Genomic DNA, 12,174 nt, shown 5'->3' on the forward strand with positions numbered 1-12,174 from the left:
TTTGTTCTATTTCTTTAAAAATGCCATTGGGATTTTGATGGGGATTGCATTAAATCTGTATATTGCTTTGGGTAATATGGCCATTTTAACTATGTTGATTCTTCCAATCCATGAGCACGGAATGTCTTTCCATTTCTTTGTGCCTTCTTCAATTTCTTTCAGTCCGAATGGCTATCATCAGCAAGTCAAACACTAACAAGTGTTGGAGAGGCTGTGGAGAAAAAGGAACCCTCATACACTGTTGGTGGGAATGCAGACTGGTGCAGCCGTTATGGAAGGCAGTGTGGAGGTTCCTCAAAAAATTATGAATAGAATTACCGTACGACCCAGGAATCCCTCTCCTGGGTATCTACCCCAAAAATCTGAGAACATTTATACATAAAGACACGTGTGCCCCAGTGTTCACTGCCGCTTTGTTTACGGTGGCTAAGGCATGGAAACAACCAAAATGTCCTTCAATAGATGAATGGATAAAGAAGTTGTGGTATATATACACAATGGAATACTATTCAGCGGTAAGAAAAGATGATATAGGAACATTTGTGACAACATGGATGGATCTTGAGAGTATAATGTTAAGCGAATAAGTCAGACAGAAAAAGCAGAGAACCATATGATTTCACTGATATGTGGTATATAAACCAAAAACAACAAAAGAACAAGAAAAACAAATGAGAAACAAAAACTCATAGACACAGACAATAGTTTAGTGGTTACCAGAGGGTAAGGGGGGGGGGGGTTGGGAGGAGAGGGTAAGGGGGATCAAATATATGCTGATGGAAGGAGAACTGACTCTGGGTGGTGAACACACAATGGGATTTATACGTGATGTAATACGGAATTGTACTCCTGAAATCCATGTAATTTTACTGACAATTGTCACCGCAATAAATTAAAAAAAGAAAGAAAACCTATCAGAATACATAATGATGGAAACCTTTCCTAACCTGGAGAAGGAAATAGACACACAAGCGTAGGAAACACAAAAGTTCCAAACAAAATGAACCCAAATAGGCCCACACCAAAACATATCATAATTAAAATTCCAAACGGTTAGGACACGGAGAGAATATTAAAACCATCAAGAGAAAAGTAGTTAGTCACGTACAATGGAGATCGCATAAGACTGTCAGGTGATCTCTCAAGAGAAAATCTGCAAGTCAGAAGAGATTGGCAAGAAATATTGAAAGTGATGAAAAGCTATAATCTACAACCAAGATTACTATTACTGTATCTGGCAAGGCTCTCATTTAGAATCAATGGAGAGGTAAAGACTTGCCAGAGAAAAAGATGATGGCGTTCAGCACCAACAAACCAATATTACAAGAAATGTGAAACGACAACTTGAAAAAAGAACAAGATACAGAAGAAGAAGGAGAAGGAGGAGGAGGAGGAGAAAGAGGAGGAAGAGAAAGAGAAGAAGGAGAAGAAGGAAGAAAAGAAAGAGGAGGAGGAGGAGAAAGAGGAGAATGAGGACGAAGAGGAGGAGAAGAAATATGGATAATAAAATGGCAATAATTACATACGTATAACAATTACTTTAAATACAAATACGTTACATGCTCCAGAGACGACCTAACGTGGCTGAATGGATAGGACTTCAAGACCCATATATATGACATCAAACTGAAACAGTTTTGCACAGCAATAGAAACCATCAACAAAATGAAAACACGACCGGACGAATGGGAGAAGATATTTGCCAATCATATATCAGAGAAAGGGTTGATATCCAAAACATATAAGGAACTCAGAAAACGTAACACCGAAAGACAAACAATGCAATTACAAAATCAGAAGAGTACCTGAATAGACTTTTCTCCAAAGAGCTCACACAGATAGCCAAGAGACATACGACACCATGCTCAGTGCACTAATCATTAGAGCAATGCAAATTAAATACACAATCAGCTATCACCTCACAACTGTCTGAATCGCCATCATCAATAAATCAACAAACAACAAGTGTTGGTGAGGATGTGAAGGGAACCCCCGTGCACTGTTGGTATGACCGCAAATCCGGCCAGCCACAATGGAAAACAATATGGAAGTTCCTCAAGAATTTGAAAATAGAACTACCATGTGGCACAGCAATCCCACTTCTGAGTTTTTCTCCGCAGAAATCCAAAACACTCCTTTGAAAACATGTATGCATCTGTATGGTCCTTGTCGCATTATTTACAATACTCCAGATAAAGAAGCAACCGAAGTATCCATCGTCTTGGATAAACAAGAAGTGCTACATATATACAACAACATACTACTTGGCTGTAACAAAGAATAAAATCTTACCATTTGTGACAAGGTGCGTGCACCTACAGGGTATTATTCGAAGTGAAATAAGTTAGACAGAGAAACGCAAATACCACATGGTTTCACTTATCGGTGATATGTAAAAATAAATAAAAACATAAATGAACATAGAAAAAAGAAACAAACTCATAGATGCAGAGAACTAACTGATCATTGCCCAGAGGGAAGAGTGTTGGGGAGCAACTTGAAAAGGTAAAAGGATTAAGAAGTACACATTGGCAGTCATAAAACAGTCATGTAGCTGTCAAGGACAGCACACAGAATACAGGAAATAACATTGTAATAACTAAGTATGGTGTCAGGGATTCCACACTAATCGGAGCACCAGTTTACACATTATATAAATGCCTAACCACTATGCTGTACACCTGAGGCTGACATCATATTGAATGTCAACTGTAACAGAAATGAAACATTTTACATTTAAAAAACAAAACTAAAAACTTTCTGAAGCTTGATATTTTATTACACGATTTTTAAGAATCTCTGCTTTTGACCAGAGTAAAGAAAGCATCCTGTCTTTTGCAGACACGGATCCTTTCTTTACTTTGGTCAATGCGTCATGGACAATGGGCATAGGACCTCACGGACACGTTTTATAGGGAGCAGACAAGAGTATCATGAGCTTTGGAGCCAAGTGCATTTTGGATCAAACCCTCAACGTTCTCCCTGGCTACTGCAACACATGCTACCTAGACTGACTTGGTCTCCACTTCCTTATCTCTGAAGATGAGGATTCCCTTCTTTGCCAAGGCTATTCTGAGAAGTAAATGAGATCGTGCTTGTTACAGAATAGGTACTCAACAAGTGTTGATTTGACGATGGAGTATGTCAGAATATCAGTTGAATGAAAATCTGTGTCACTATTGCATATATGGGTCGAGGAGCCCACGGATCAAATACCATGTAATCAAATACGCCATTAAAACACAAAACTTGAAAAAAAAAAGATCTCTGTTTTTCAAATTGGTTATTATTTTATGCAAAACATGTACTCTTCAATTAGATGAAGATATTTAAATATATTCCCAAAGCAATGATTTAGAATATAGTGGAATCCTTTTGTTATACGAGTTTTGAGATAGAGAACATGAATTCTAAACTTTCAAAAATTCTACAATTATTAAGTCTAAATGATGAACCTAGTATACCGGAAACTAATATAAAATAATACGGATTGTCAACGGAATGTAAGTGAAAAAAAAATGAAATGAAGAAAACACTCCCTCCTAACAAGTATACCATACCAACATACAAAGCGTAATAAAATAAAACCATATGTCATATACTATCTAGTTTTAAAACTGAAAGGTACCAGGAAGAGTTCATGACTATTACAATGAGTACGTGAATCCATTCAAGATTTCATTCAGGCACGAGTATGATAAAAGTCATGCTGGTATAACGTAAAAGTCACATTGAGAATCCTTACCGTTACCCAAATTGCATAGCTCCGTCACGGTGGGAAAACTCCCTATCGAATTTTACTATCACTATACATTTCCCAGCCCTTCTTTTTCTCAGCCCCCATCTTTGATACTTACTGAAGTTAAAAAAACAACAACAAAACAATGCAGCATCAAATGGTCACATGTTATAAAATGGTTCATGCTGAGGAATTTTCCATGACAAACATAGAACAATGATAGGTAGCCCACAACTAAATTTTACAAGTCATTGCTACACAAAACTAAATTCAGAGCAAAACAGTTAATTTCACACAGGAGCCTTTTACCTTGGTATTAACATCGAAGAGCCATTCCTCTGATATAGGCCATGAATCTTTATTGCCAGTTTCGCGGGAAAGACTTTAGGGTAAAGATAACAAAAACAAGTGAATTCATTTCTTGACAAAAGCAACAACAACAACAAAAGGAGTAAAAGGTCAGCTATCTGCATATGAAATATAGTCTCTTGATATAATTAAAAATTAGATGATATGCTAGAAAAGCTCTTAGCTACCTATTTCTGCCTCCACCACTCCCAACTCATGCAATATTTAATGAAGATACACTCTAAGTTTCCGTAACAGAGAATGACAGCCAATATGTTGGCAACACCTGAGAGTATGTTGTTTTCACCAAAAGTCCTGAAGGCTGAATTCAAAACGCAAATAATAGCTGACATAAATGGAACCTGAACTGGGACAAAAGCAGTGAGCTAAATCAAGTTAGAAAGATACACTGACCCTTCTCCATGGTCTGTCCCTGGTTCAAAGATTAATCTGTGTGAGAAAAATGGCAGTCTTGCTTCTTTAACGTAGAAAGCAGTTATTAAATCGCGCCATTCATTCCTTTCACCCTGAAACACTACAATCAGTTCCCTGAAATGTGTGAAATGTTTGCAAGTTACACGTACAACAGTCAAAGAACAAATATGTATGTTCTTAGCCTCCCCACTCCCAGACCACTTGTCCTCACAGCTTCCTGGCAATCTCCAACCTTGAAAACTTCAGCCTAAGAAGGCATAGACTCCTGAAACAAGGATGGGCTCAAATGACCCACAGTAGGAGTTGTCCATTTCCCTGTTCCTGGAAAATAAGCTAAGTGGAGCCTCAGTCATCCACTCCCAACACAGTCATGTTACCACCTACCCAACTCCATTACTGTTTTCACAATCAGTCCTATCTCTGCCCAACCCTCCATATCCATGGGAAGGACATCAGTGCATCGGGAAAAGAGGTGGAGGTGACGAAACACTTGCGGTGGGCCATGGGTCTATAGAGTTCAGCAATCTGCAGTGCCTTTGGACTCGAGGGGACCCGCTCTGTAATTTCGGGTGCTGGTGGATGATACCATATTCCTACTTGCTATAAAGAGAATGTTTCCAGAGGCTGAAAGGTTTAATATGTTTTCATACAAATCTTAAAGAATGCTGGTTCCTCCAATTCAACAAACAAAAAAGCAGCAACCTGTTCAGGACGCCCTTGAACCCCTTACTTTAATCTGCTTTTTTAGACAACTACCAACATCCTCTTTCCTTCTTTCTTGTAATTTCTCTTTATCTTGTCATACCCTACTATTCTGATCTCTTTTCCCCTATCTGATCTCTGATCTCTATTCTAAAATCCTTACTCCTACTCCAACCCAGTGTTGGTCCTATTGAAACTTGGATTCCGCTGCTAATTCCATTCCTTTCCATAATTAAAACACTCACCCAAAGGATGATAAAGAAGGAAGCGTACTGGACTTAGAAACCTACACTTCATCTCATTTCATCACTCACTGTACTCAAGTAAGTCACATAATCTCTTTGAGTTCAAACTCCTCATGAGATCAACCACTTGACCAAAACATTAATGGCAGCATGAAGTACTAGGGGGTGTTTTGAATTAATTAATTGCTAACATTCCTTCAACACCTGGAATTCTATGGACTTTCGATTCTCTCTAGAAAAACGGAGAACACTTAGCTGGCAGAAGTGGAAAAACAACAACAGAACAACAGCAACAAAAAACCCTGAGAAAAGCAGTGAAAAAGGTAAAAAATCATGGAAAGTCATCGAAGAAAGAAGAGAGACTCTGGAAAAAAAGAAAAAAACTTCCTAGAACAAGGGAAAGGTATTAGCCAGAAGAGAAACACAGGCTGAGACATCAGTAAGTAGAGAAATCAATTGGAAATATCATCTCAATTTGTGCTGCAGTAACACAACATGATCTATACATACATGTTCTTCACTTACAGAACAACGATTCGTCCCAAGAAGGCTACATCGCATTATACCTGAAAACACTTGCCTGATTAGGTCTTGCTTATGCACAACCTGTGGTTCTGTGGCCACAGCGAACTGAGATCTGCCTTAAACACTGATGGTGAAAACAAGGTTCTCGTGACTGCTGCAATTGTGGAGTACATTAACACAAGAGCTTGCGCTCACTGGGCTTGGGAGGACACTTCTCAATCAGTGTTAACACGTCACTAAACGGGACTCTCTGAGTCCACCTGACTTGCACCTGAACCTTGAATCCAGACCCGTCCAGGCACTTCTCAGTACAGGCTGAGGGACAAGAGAAGGGACTTGGGAAGCCAAGCAGGCCGAAGGTCACATCACGGGTCAGCCACTTGTAACTATGGTACCAGGGGTCAATTAATCCACCTCCCAGAACCACACACGTGTAATGAATACAAACTAGGCCGAACAGCACAGCTACTTTGCAAAGTTACTGTGCCGACGACCTGAGAGAACCAGTGTTAGGCACATAGTACAGGGCCTAATCCAGAGCAGAACACTCATTAAAGCTTACTGGCTTCTCTCTGCAGTCTCTTAGTTAACATGCAATTTTAGAAATCCATAAAATCCTACCTGCTCGCAGGGTCACATTTAGAACACTCATCCACTGTTAAAGAAAAAATTCAAATACATTGTAAATACACAACAGAAAAACACAGAACTTTGAAAGCGTCAGATTGAAGTGATATAAAAATACTTCTTTGGGGCAACCCCTGAAGGCTATAGTAGGGTGAATATTAATGATACAAGTGGTGGGCAATTTATACGTGAAGCGCTTTTACTTCCCCTGCTATACATCTGTGTGTATATAAAAATATATATATATATATATATATATACATATATATATATATATATATACACACATACATACATACACATATACACGTATATGTATGTATGTATGTACCTATATATGTGTATAGTTATACATACATACTCCCCAGTGTACGCTAAATACTAGTCTAAATGGAATCATACTTTCTCCTTATTCCCTTTCTTATTTCCTTATGTTACCGTGATTGAGGAAGAATGCCAATGTCTCGCTAAAAGGTATTCTATTTGGCTGTAACTTGCCTAAACAGAGTAAACATAAAGCACATTTTGCTACAAAATGACTGTGGGAAATTCAGAACTACGATCAACCTACACAGAGGTAGGCTAGGGTTGAACTCTCTGTTTTTGTATTTCCTTCTTTGCTTTCTCTGTTATCTTGTAGCTGTGATTCACGCAATTCATGTTGCGTAGAAGTACGTAAGAAAAACACACCTCCAATCTGAGTCTTTCGTTTGTCTATTACGGTCATCTGTCCAAACTCTGTGGATGCTGACAGAGGTTTGCTCCTTGAGTGTGTGGCAAATGGCCGTTTATCCCCAAATTTCGAATCCCCGGATCTTTGAGAAGTTCCATGATTGAAAGTCAAAGAAGTAGCATTCCAGCTGGAAGAATCTGAAAATACAGTTTTCATTTATTAGGAGGTAAAAATAACACAAAGTCGACCATCGTGTAAAACTTCCTTCCTCAGAGAAGCAGCCCCACACCCTCTTTCTCCCAAACACACTACTCCTTCAGAGTACATGTTATTTTAGGTGTCCTATACTTGCCATTCACGTAGGTAAGTTTAATTAACTATTGTCACTCAGCAATTTCTGTTATATAATGTGTTTCCGATTAAAGCTTCCCTTCTCAATAGTTAAAATGGTGTGGGGTGTGAATTTTTTTGTCAATATCAAAAGTTATGTATTTTAAATTGTTCGGTTTTTATTTCTAAGATTGTAACTATCTGTGGAGACTACTGACTTAAAAATGTTCTTTGGAATTCTCAAAAATTTTTAATACCATCAAAGCATCCCAAGGCACAAAAGCTTCAGAATTCCTGTTTGCAAAGATTGTGTCTGTCAAATATTCATTACTATTAATTACGTCTCCCATTTTTAATACTCGAAGACACCAGAGGCGCAGGTACGCACACAGCCAGTGTCTGCTCAGCAGAACATCTGGTTGTCTTAAGACCATCAGTGTTACAACACTAAGAGAAGAAGTGAAGTTAGAAAGCAATTGACATGGTAGCAATTGAGGCTTACTGGCGTTAACATAAAAAGTCAAAGAACCATTTGAAAATGCTGGAAAAATCTTCCAGGGTGATAATTGACCTGTGGTAACCACTATTAAGTACAGGGATTCCAAACTGGGACAATTAGGGTATCGAACAAATGGAGAAACATCTTAGTGAAGTCAGTTTTAAAATCTCATTTCCTTATTCCTGTAAATACCTCTTCTCAAACATCCATACAAACAATGACATCACGTTATGTCAAATCCTTCAATTAAATTTGTAGCAAAGAAAAAAAGGAATGAGGAAGAGAAGACTGCACGCATGTCAAATGTCCTCGCGTACTCCTTCCCAAAATTAAATTGGTGTTACAAAGTGCACCTAGTCTGAAGGGTTGCACTTCGTCCATTCCTACAGCTTCGTCAGGAACAGGATCTTTCTCTTCAATTGTCGGCTGAAGGGGTTAGGAAACAAGATGATTAGTAACTAATGGACACTTTATGCAATCCCTAGTTAACAATTCAGGCTAGCAATACTAACGTTATAACCTCCAAGAAAAGGACTTTTTGAAAAATAGGTATTTAAGCGAATATTAGGTTGGTACAAATGATACTGCAGTTTGTGCAACATTGAATGCAAACCTCCAACTTTATACAAGCATAAATTCCCCAAAGTTAAAAAAAAATTTAATGTAAGATGCTGAATCCATGAAAGTGAAAAAGAATTTTAAAATCATAAGAGAATTTTAAGAGTCTCAGAACTGGAAAGGCAGCAAACCCAGAAGGCATGAAATAAAAGAGTAAGAAGTTTGACTACATTTTAAAATAGAGGTTACCGTCTGAATATACACCTATCCCACAGTAAGAGTATTCACTCTGCATATATTTGGACTGATTACATTTCCTAGAATTTTTTTTCCAAGAATACTCAAAATACATTTTACTTTTCTAATATTTTCAGAGTCACCTATGAGATTAAATCTACTAATCACTGATAAATCTAGGCATTGCGCTAAGCACTTCTTTATACATCAATGAACTCATTTCGTTATCACAATCTCGAACAGAATGATTAAAAAGAGGAGCAAGGTCAGGATTTTCCCCAGGACTTTGGACTCTACAATAGTATGCTTGCTGCTCTTCTAGTGTAAACATATAAATTCAAAAGACGCCTTAGATTTCAAAATACTCAGGGAAAATAAGCTAAAAATTATAGAGCTCTTCTTAGAAAATAGTGAGATTATTTGCTGCTGCAATAAGTGTTATTTCCCTTTCATGATGTTGAAAGGAGAAATAAATGTGAAATAGGGGAAAATACACTGACTTCTTTGAATAAAATACTCACCACTAAATTATCACTAAGTATGTATCGTGGCATCCAATATCTTCAAAAGTTCCTAGTACTGAAGTAGGACTCTACTGGGAGCAAATTGTTACTTTTCTCAAAAGCAGGACAAGGAGATCTAAAAGACGGTCTCTGACCTGGCTATGCTTCTACTCCTTACAATCAGTGGAAGTGAAAACTAACCTCTCTGCTAACACAGCAAGGGGATGAAATCCCTGCCTCAAACTGAAACTTCTGTTCTCAGTAGCAATAGAGTTGAGATTGTAAAAAGCTCATTGATCCATGTAAAAAGTATTGAAAGCCTCCCCTATAGATGAGACATTGGGAACGTCACTACTTGATTGTTGGACATAAATGGATTTCAGTCAAGAATATCATTTATTGCAATGGACGGAAAATCTCACTTCCCCTAAAATACACACACACACACACACACACACACACCTTTAACATCCTCCAGAATTCCCATAGGTACAACATTGGTTTTCAAAATATGTCCATACACAAATACGCACACACATATTTGAAAATAACTAAACAAAATACCTCAGAATTCATTTTCTTAAGATTTATTTTTGTCTCCTTTTGTTGTTGAAGGCAATTGGTCAGAATTGCATCTTCTAATATTCTGTTGTCCTGTTCTTGAGAAAGTGGCCTCTGCGTGTCGTTTTCCTTTTGTACAACCTAGAGAATCGAATAGGAACAAAGAAAAATTAGAATGTAACTAAAATTTAACTGTTAAAAATCTTAATCTACGTTTACTTATTCCTAAATTATTGGACTGTAAGTAGAAAGTGAAAAATAAGTTGCCTTAGTCTAAATTAGAAGAAAAACATGAACCCGCAAAACTAATTTTGTCACCGTTTGCACTAAACAATCGCTTATATGTTAAACCCACCCCAAAAATGAAACAGTAAATGATTTTTAATGTCACAGAGGCTTCCTCACTTAAAATAGTTCACCACACCACATCTTAAATAGTGAGCCCCTATAGTGAATTTAAGAATATCTTTTAAAGATTAATAACGGGAGAATAGGCAAACTTTAATTAGGAGCCCACATCATTAACATCAATCAGTAAGAGAAGTAAATTCCTACATATTAATACAAATTATACACTATGATAGTGTTATACATTGACATAGTTATCTGTTGCATCCAATTCTAACTTATTCAACACCCACTAATAAGAGCAGATCAAAAATTAAGTCACATTTACTGATTTCCTACACTGAAATGAAAGGAATTAGAAAGTTATTGTTTGTGCCCTAATAACCAAAGGTCCCATCCTGGAAAGCATGATTCTCTTAAAAGTCAGTTGAGTTGATTGCATGACCCCATTCTCTCTCTGAATGTAGACTCAGACGTCCATTACACAGAGGTCACAAGGAAGAATCCATCTCTAACCTTGGCCTTAGTGACAAGCCATAGGGAACTGCACATTTTGAACCACTGACTCCTTTCACGTGAGCCCGAATCAGTGGCCATCATTTTCACATGGTTCATAATTTCAACTGTCTCATCACGTGATTCAATATTTGATGTTACTTTCTTTGTTATGTAAGGGAGTTATAAAAATTAAAGGAGCAAACAATATTCAGGACTTTATTATTATTATTTTTTGCCTCAATTCAAGGATAAAGTTGAGCTGTGAATATGTATAGATGCTAACAATATTTTAAGTTTTCTAACTAGTTCAAATGTTATACATATCATTCAATTATGACCGTGTGACTCTAAAAGGCTAGCTTGAAAGGTAATTTCAATTGGACTCTATTATATTATTAAAGCACAGAAAACCATATTATACTAGAAATTTAAGCTTAAATTTTACATACACGTGTGTAGTTCTTTTCATTTCCATCAAGCCTCGCTTGCCCTTCCTCCGATGTCATTCCTAGGTGTTGTCCTGCTGACAAGTCTACATATGAGTTAAAACGAACTACTTAGAACAGTCAGATAAAAGCTATCATCTTTATAGATACAGAAAATAACATCTTATCAATTGAGAGTTCAAATTAAGCGTAATCTTTTCCTGAATACTTTACTTTACTTAAGAAATACTTCTAATTAGCTCACACTTCAACAAACCATTTGGGTAATATGGCACAAAGTAAAAGGCATACAAACGTGTCAAAAATGAATCCACCAATTCATTCATTGAACATCGATGGAAAAACAATCAGAAACAAAACGCAATTTAGAAATACAGGACAAACATATCGAATCGCACTATATACTCTGTTCTCTACCTCGTAATTGTACCTTTTGAACAACACCCTAAGATTCAACTGCAACGTCATTCATTGTTTCCACAATGACTGTTACTTCTGATGCATGTATCTGTGTACACCCTTCCTTATAGCTGAAATGTTTTCCTCTACTATTCTGAAAATTTCTTTTCACCATTGAGGATTCAGCACTGGGGTTTAAGGAAGAAGGGAGAGAAGAGGAGACAGACTGCGGACACAGCTGAGAAGGAAGTGCTATGCACTAAATTCTCAATGAATCCCAATACTGCTGCAAAAGTCAATTCTAAACTATATAATGCCATAGAAAATCCAAGAAATATTTGGTTGTTGGTTTCAAAGGTGCTTTTTCAGTTACATCGAATAAAGTTATAACCAATACTTGCGAATGCCGAGCTATAAAACTAAAGCTAAAAAACTGTTTTGTTTCACTAGGCAACCTTTAGATCTTTCTGAAGTTTTCCCATCTGGTCCCAATGTGGTACA

This window comes from Rhinolophus sinicus, chromosome 1 (assembly GCF_057876585.1).
Source record: "Rhinolophus sinicus isolate RSI-liver-muscle chromosome 1, RSI-T2T, whole genome shotgun sequence".
Taxonomy (NCBI): domain Eukaryota; kingdom Metazoa; phylum Chordata; class Mammalia; order Chiroptera; family Rhinolophidae; genus Rhinolophus; species Rhinolophus sinicus.